Source organism: Tachyglossus aculeatus, chromosome 4, assembly GCF_015852505.1.
Source record: "Tachyglossus aculeatus isolate mTacAcu1 chromosome 4, mTacAcu1.pri, whole genome shotgun sequence".
Lineage (NCBI taxonomy): Eukaryota > Metazoa > Chordata > Mammalia > Monotremata > Tachyglossidae > Tachyglossus > Tachyglossus aculeatus.
Window position 1 is genome coordinate 109556883 of NC_052069.1, and position 7160 is coordinate 109564042.

The window sequence follows — 7160 nt, forward strand, 5'->3', positions numbered from 1 at the left end:
CAGTCTTAATCCCCATTTTACAGATGAGGTAACAGACAAGTGGTGGAGCCAGGTTTAAAACCCATATCCTCTGTCTCCCAAGCCCATGCTCTTTCCACTAAGCCATGCTGCTTTTCTTTAAATGCTTACTATGTGCCAAGCACTGATCTAAGCACTGGGGTAGTTACAAGGCAATCAGGTTGGACACAGTCCCTGTCCCACATGGGACTCACAGTCTAAGTGTGAGCCCAGCCCAACATTAAAATTGGGTCAGATGTGTGGATACTTCCACTGAACAACAACAACAAAAAAGAAGTTGTAAGCAAACAAAGCAGGGATTTCCAAGGTTATTTGATGTGAAAAATCTAGATAGACCCAAACTGTTACAATCATTAGAGTCAGAACTTTGTTTCTCACAGAAAGCTGAACAAAGGGCACATGCTGGAATGGTTTTGGCCTGGTCTCATCACCCAGGTGGTGGAGCGGAGGCTACTCAGAGAAGACTGCTTCTTTGGTGCTTGTCTGAAAACCCCAGGGGCAGGCCTGGCAGACCAGAGAAAACATGTGCTGATTATGTGGCAGATATCTTTAATCTGAGAGTTGGAAGGAAATGTACCATTTGGTGTAGATGGGATCAAAGGAGGTAATGACATTCATGAGATGAGTTCAGGCCTCCATAATAAAGCCTGTGGGAAGGTAAAGAAAAAACGAGGAACATTCACTACTGGGAGGAATTATTAGACCTATTGGGAGGAAGGACAAACACAACCATTAAAGCTATAAGCTGTAAAGCAGAAGCAAGGCAGATAGAGAAGGTAATGAAAGCAAAGCACACAAACAAACACCATGGATCCCTGAAGCTGTACGTGAGCAGTGCTGTGCAAAAATTTACCCCTTGAATCAATTCCACTAGGCAGGTTCTCGGGCCTGAAGTCTCAGGATTTAGCTTCATTCATTGTTCTCGACGGGAGACTCCAATCAGTTCCAATCAGAGGGTACAGAGTTAAGATGAGGTTAGTCTGTGAGACCATCCCCTCCAATCTGCCCTCTCCCAGAGGACTATGGGATTCCAAACTGTATTACTTTCCTCTGTTACTCTTGTTTTCTGGGTCTTGGCCCCCAGCTGGATGCCACAATCAGCTAGGCTCAGCATGAAAAAAAACCCCAAATGGGCCCTGTAGAGTCTGTCCACTGCCTCATGGATTGTTGGAGTATGAAGCAAAAGGGTGGATGGATATGAGGGAAAACTAGCCATCTTTTCAAGTCTTTTTGGATCAGGGCTGTTGGCCTCTGTTCATCGGAAAGGAACATTGAAACACTGAACAGTGGAAGCAGCATGGCCTAGTGGAAAGAACATGGGACTGGGAGTCAGAGGACCTGAATTCTAATCCTGCTGCCACTTCTCTCCTCAATAAATCATTTAATTTCTCTGGGCCTCAGTTATCTTTTAAATGGGTAAGGATAATGAACCCCATGTGGGACATGGGCTTTGTCCAATCTGATTAGCTCATATCTACCTTAGTACTTAGCAGATTGCCTGGCACATAGTAAGGACTTAATAAATTAAGAAAAAAACACATTAATTGTCAAGACACTCTGCCTTTCTGATAAGATGGTATAATGGGTAGAGCATGGGCTTGGGAGTCAGAAGGTCATGAGTTCTAAACTTGGCTCTGCCATTTGTCTGCTGTGTGAACTTGGGCAAGTCACTTCACTTCTCTAGGCCTCGTCTGTATGGCCCTTATCTGTAAAATGGAGATTGAGACTGTGAATCCCATGTGGGACAGGGACGAGTCCAACCCGATTTGTTTGTATCCACCCCAGAGCTTAGTACGGTGCCTTGCACATAGTAAGAGCTTAACAAATACCATTATTATTATTATTATTCTAAAATGTGGAAAGTCTTTGGACACATTACCCTCTTCTATCCAGACATCTCATGGATGGGCATAACACAGTGCCCATCAAAGCACTGTGCCCATCACAGTGCCAACAAAGGAGCAATATACATCTAAATTAAGCATAGGCAGATAGATGCTGTCAGTCAAGATGGTCAAGTAGTCTAAGGTGCCACGTTCTGGTCGCAATCTCCCTTGGAATTGTTTGTTTGAATCTTATTTCTTGGCAACCTTCTCTCTACACTGTAAGCTCGTTGTGGTGGGCAGGGAAAATTTCTAACAACTCTGTTGTATTGTAACAATAATAATAATAATAATAATAATAATGGCATTTGTTAAGCACTTACTATGTGCAAAGCACTGTTCTAAGCACTGGGGAGGTTACAAGGTGATCAGGTTGTCCCACGGGGCGCTCACAGTTTTAATCCCCATTTTACAGATGAGGTAACTGAGGCACAGAGAAGTTAAGTGACTTGCCCAAAGTCACACAGCTGACAGTTGACGGAGCTGGGATTTGAACCCATTACTTCTGACTCCAAAGCCCGGGCTCTTTCCACTGAGCCACGCTGCTTGTACTCTCCCACATGCTCAGTAAATACCACTGATTTATTGATTGAAATAGATAAGGCCAGAATTTCATCTCACCATGGTCAACTGTCTTAGAGGACATGTGGCACTTGCCCAGAATTTTGGGGGCTAGCCCAGTCTTTTCAGGGAAGGGGTTGGTATAGGGAGTGGCTACTGTCTGCCAAATAACCTTTTCCCCACTTTTAACCCTGTTCTCTATGGATGTCACCTAGATGCCAACCATCCACAATAGGTCTTGCCCCTAGAATCTATCTTAGCATTATGGGATGTTTTCTGGCCTGCCTGAAGTTTCCTGTGTCTGGCCTTGATCTCCCTCCTTCTTCATATCTCCTCCAAGAGGCCTTCCACAACTACTCCCTCATTTCCTCTTCCATTCCCACTCCCTTCTGCATTTCCTTTGCACTAGGATCTGTACCCTTGATTTACAACCCCCTCACCCCAACCTCCAGCCCAGTAGCACTTATGTACATATCCATAATTTAATGAATTTATGTATATGTCTGTCTCTTGCTCTAGAGGGTAAGCTTGTTGTAGTGCTTAGTACAGTGTTCTGCCCACAGTAAACACTCAATAAATATGACTTAATGATCGACTGATTGATTCTGGCCTGCTGGGAAGAGGTTGTCCACCTTGCCTCCATCATATAGGGCAAGGAAGGAGATCTTTCAGTTCCTTCTAGATGTCATTTTCCATGGACCCTTGTCTTTACCCTTTAGATTCTAAGCTCTTGGAGGTCACTTTCTGCAATTTCAATGTTTACCCCCAGCACAGCACTGGAGGAGAGTGGGGACTCAGAGGAGGGAGAGAAAGAGAGAGAGAGAGAAGGAGAGAGAGAGAGAGAGAGAGCAAGAGAGAACAGAACTTACAGCTGGTTATTTCATTCTTCCTTCTCTGCTACAAGTACCCTGCTGAATTCAGCTGCTCCCATGGGGCCCCACAATAAATACCAAAGCAGCAGAGCAGCTGAACCAACCCCCTGACATGGCAGGTTCCTGCCCAGCATTTAGCCACTTCTGGTGGCTATAATGGCATACCCAGTGGACGGCTCGAAGACCGTTCTTGGCTCTGTGCCCCCTCTGACACAGCTGCTGACTGATGTGGGTAGCCAGGAAGCAGGCATGGAGTGTGAGAGAGAACAAGAACAACTTGAGTTCATTCTGCCATCATGGATCTGCTATCCTTTCTCCCTCTCTGCTCATTTCCAGCTCAAGGGGTGGGTCAGCTCAGTTATTTCCTTCAAGACTTTCTGCAAAGCTTTTTGCTGTGGAGGAGAATCAGATAATCAATGGTATTGACTGAGCACTTACTGGGGGCAAATTACTGTACTAAGCATTTGGGAAGGTACAGTTCTGTAGACACGATTCCTGCCCACAAGGGGCTTATAATTGCTTCTTGCCTCTTTCCTCAAAGAACTGACTCGGCAGGTGAACACCTATGTTCAACTGCTACATTTGATTCCAAGAAGAGCCATATGAGGCTCATGAGATATAGAACCCTTTTTCCCACCCTAGATACATAGTTCTTCACTGCACAGCAGGGAGTGTGAGTTCAGGTGGCTTTTAAAGAGCTCAGGTGCCCCCTGGAGAAACACTAGTTGTGATGATGATGATGACGATAATGATGGTATTTGTAAAGCACTTACTGTGTGCCAAGCACTGCACTAAGCACTGGGGTGGATACAAGATAATCAAGTTGGACACAGTTCCTGTCCCACATGGCCCTCACAGTCTCAATCCCCATTTTGTAGATGGGGTAACTGAGGCATATAGAAGTAAAGTGACTTGCCCAAGGTCACACAGTAGACATGTGGCAGAGCCAGTACTAGAACCCATGGCTTTTTGACTTCCAGGTCTGTATTCTATCCACTACACCATGTTTGTTATGTATCAACAGACCCAAGTGCTAGTTCAAGCTCTGCCACTCTGTGACCCTAAGCCATTTAATTTCCCTAGGCTTCAGTTTCCTCATCCCCCTTCAAGACTGTGAGTCCCATGTGGGACAGAAACTATATCATATCCAATCTTTCACTAGTAACAGCTCCAGAGCTTAGCGGAGTGTTTTGGTCCATAGTAAGTGCTTAATAAACATCACTGTTGTTGTTATTATTCTGTTTCAACTGCTGTCATGCCTCTTTACTTGTTTTGTTTTGTTGTCTGTCTCCCCCCTTCCAGACTGTGAGCCCATTTTTGAGTAGGTATTGTCTCTGTTGCCGAATTGTACTTTCCAAGTGCTTAGTACAGTGCTCTGCACATAGTAAGCACTCAGTCAATACAATTGAATGAATGAATGTCCAGAGCAAACTCAACCACTCAGGCAAACTGCAATTATCTAGGGTGCTATTCAGCTAAGACCGCCATTTTCTCTTTCTTACTTCTGCTGCCCTACTTCCTTCTGCCTAAGTCTCTAAAATGAACAGTTTCTGAGTGGAGCTCTATCACGGAAGAGGATGATGGAAGAGGAATATTTGACTTCTCCCTTGGCTTTGGACTTCAAGGGGAGGTTATCATCTACCCGGTTTTCTTAAGAGAAAAAGGAAATCGAGATACAGTTGAGGTTTTGAGAAGGACTATGATGACTTCAGATGTTATTAAATTGTAAGGTCCATTCAGATGTAATGACATAGTCTGGGTCCCAGGATAGGTTGGGTTTCACCAGTGATGATATCCCTAAAAGGAATAATGACTTTCCCAGACCTGAGCTGGGATATTGCCTCCCCAGTGAAAGCAGTGGCCATCACTCATTAAATAGCCATTTCATGGTGTGGTGTGATGAAAGGAAACTTGCCCCTGAAGCCTTAAGTATATGACAAAGACAGCTGCTCTGGACTGTGGTAACTGGGGAAGGGGGCTCGATTAAACATTGAATCTGTGAGGCCTCAGGACATGGTAAGCAATGGAAAATCTAGACTCGATCTCCTGAAAACTGCCACTATTTTCTCAATTCATTCATTCATTCATTCAGTCGTATTTATTGAGTGCTTACTGTGTGCACAGCACTGTACTAAGTACTTGAAAAGTACAATTCAGCACAGATAGAGACAATCCCTACCCAACAATGGGCTCACAGTCTAGAAGGGGGAGACAGACAACAAAACAGTAACATCAATAACATCAAAATAGATAAATAGAATTATAGATATATACACATCATTAATTAAATAAATAGAATAATAAATATGTACAAATATACTCAAGTGCTGTGGGGCAGAGAAGGGGTAGAGCAGAGGGAGGGAGTAGGAGGCAATGGGGAGGGAAGGAGGAGCAGAGGAAAAGGCTCAGTCTGGGAAGGCCTCCTGGAGGAGGTGAGCTCTCAATAAGTGGTGAGGTTGATAAAGTTTATTTTCAAAGCTGGCCTCATTCCCTCTATAATAATAATAGTGGTATTTGGTAAATGTTTACTATATGCCAAGCACTTTTCTAAGCGCTGAGGGTGATACAAGGTTATTAGGTTGTCCCAGGTAGGACTCACAGTCTTAATCCACATTTTACAGATGAGGTAACTGAGTCAGAGAGAAGTTAAGTGACTTACCCAAAATCACAAAGCTGGCAAATGGTGGAGCCGGGATTAGAACCCACAACCTCTGACTCCCAAGCCCGTACTCTTGTAAGCTCCTTGTGTGCAGGGAACATGTCTACCAACTCTGTCTTGTACTCGCCCATGCACTAGAAACAGTGCTCAGCTTATTAGAATGCACTCTATAAATACCATTGATTAATTGATTCATAAACCATTACTGAGTAGTCTTCCAACCATGAAGCAGGACCAAATTTATCATGGCACCCTGAAATTACAGGAGGGCTAAAGCTTTGGGTTAGGCAGAAGACCCCCTTAATGGTCTAATAGACCAGGAGCCCTTTGAAGTCAGGGACTGTTTCTACTCCGTTGTGGATTCAGAGTGCTGAGAAAAGCCTACATCACCACGTAGGTGCTCGGCAGAGACTTGCAGCCTAATTTCCTTGCTTGCTGCTGAAGCCGAGGAAAAACTAGTTTCCTTTGATATGGCGGATAATCACGGCTCCTATTTTAACTAAAAGGATGAGACCAATACCTTTAGTCAGCATTTCAGCTTTAACATCGTCCAATGACCTGGAGAATTGACATACCTTTAGAGAAAAAAAAACAGAACAAGAAGTGAATGAAAGCTTAAGCAGTAACACTCAAAACCGAAGACAGAGTTAGGACTAGGAGAAACTGAGGATGGACAGATTGCTATCCTTCCCCTCCCTCAAAGGGCGAATAGATCAGACAAGCATTCTCTAGTTTTAAGTGAGAGAAATTCACAGTTCTAACCATCTGAACTCAGCAGCTGAGGACCAGTGTTTCTTAACTCCATTGTGGAAACAGATACACAGCTGAGGACCAGTGTTTCTTAACTCCATTGTGGAAACAGATACTTAGACACCCAAGTGTGAAACTCACTGTAGATCTGAAAATGCTAATCAATGCAACTACATAGTTGCATGCAGCCACCATGCTTTTCGCACATGGATCGGATGAACCGTAACCAAGGCAATTTTCCCAGTGGCAGCTAAGTAATGCTTTAACAATGTACAATTGCTCTGTTTATAGGAGGAATGCTGATCATGTAGGCTGGTTTTTCCATGCACGATACCTCACTAGGAAAAAATGCAGAACCCACTAAGAACAAGTAGAGTCTGCAGTTTCCCATTCAACCAAATATCTTTTCCCCAGTAG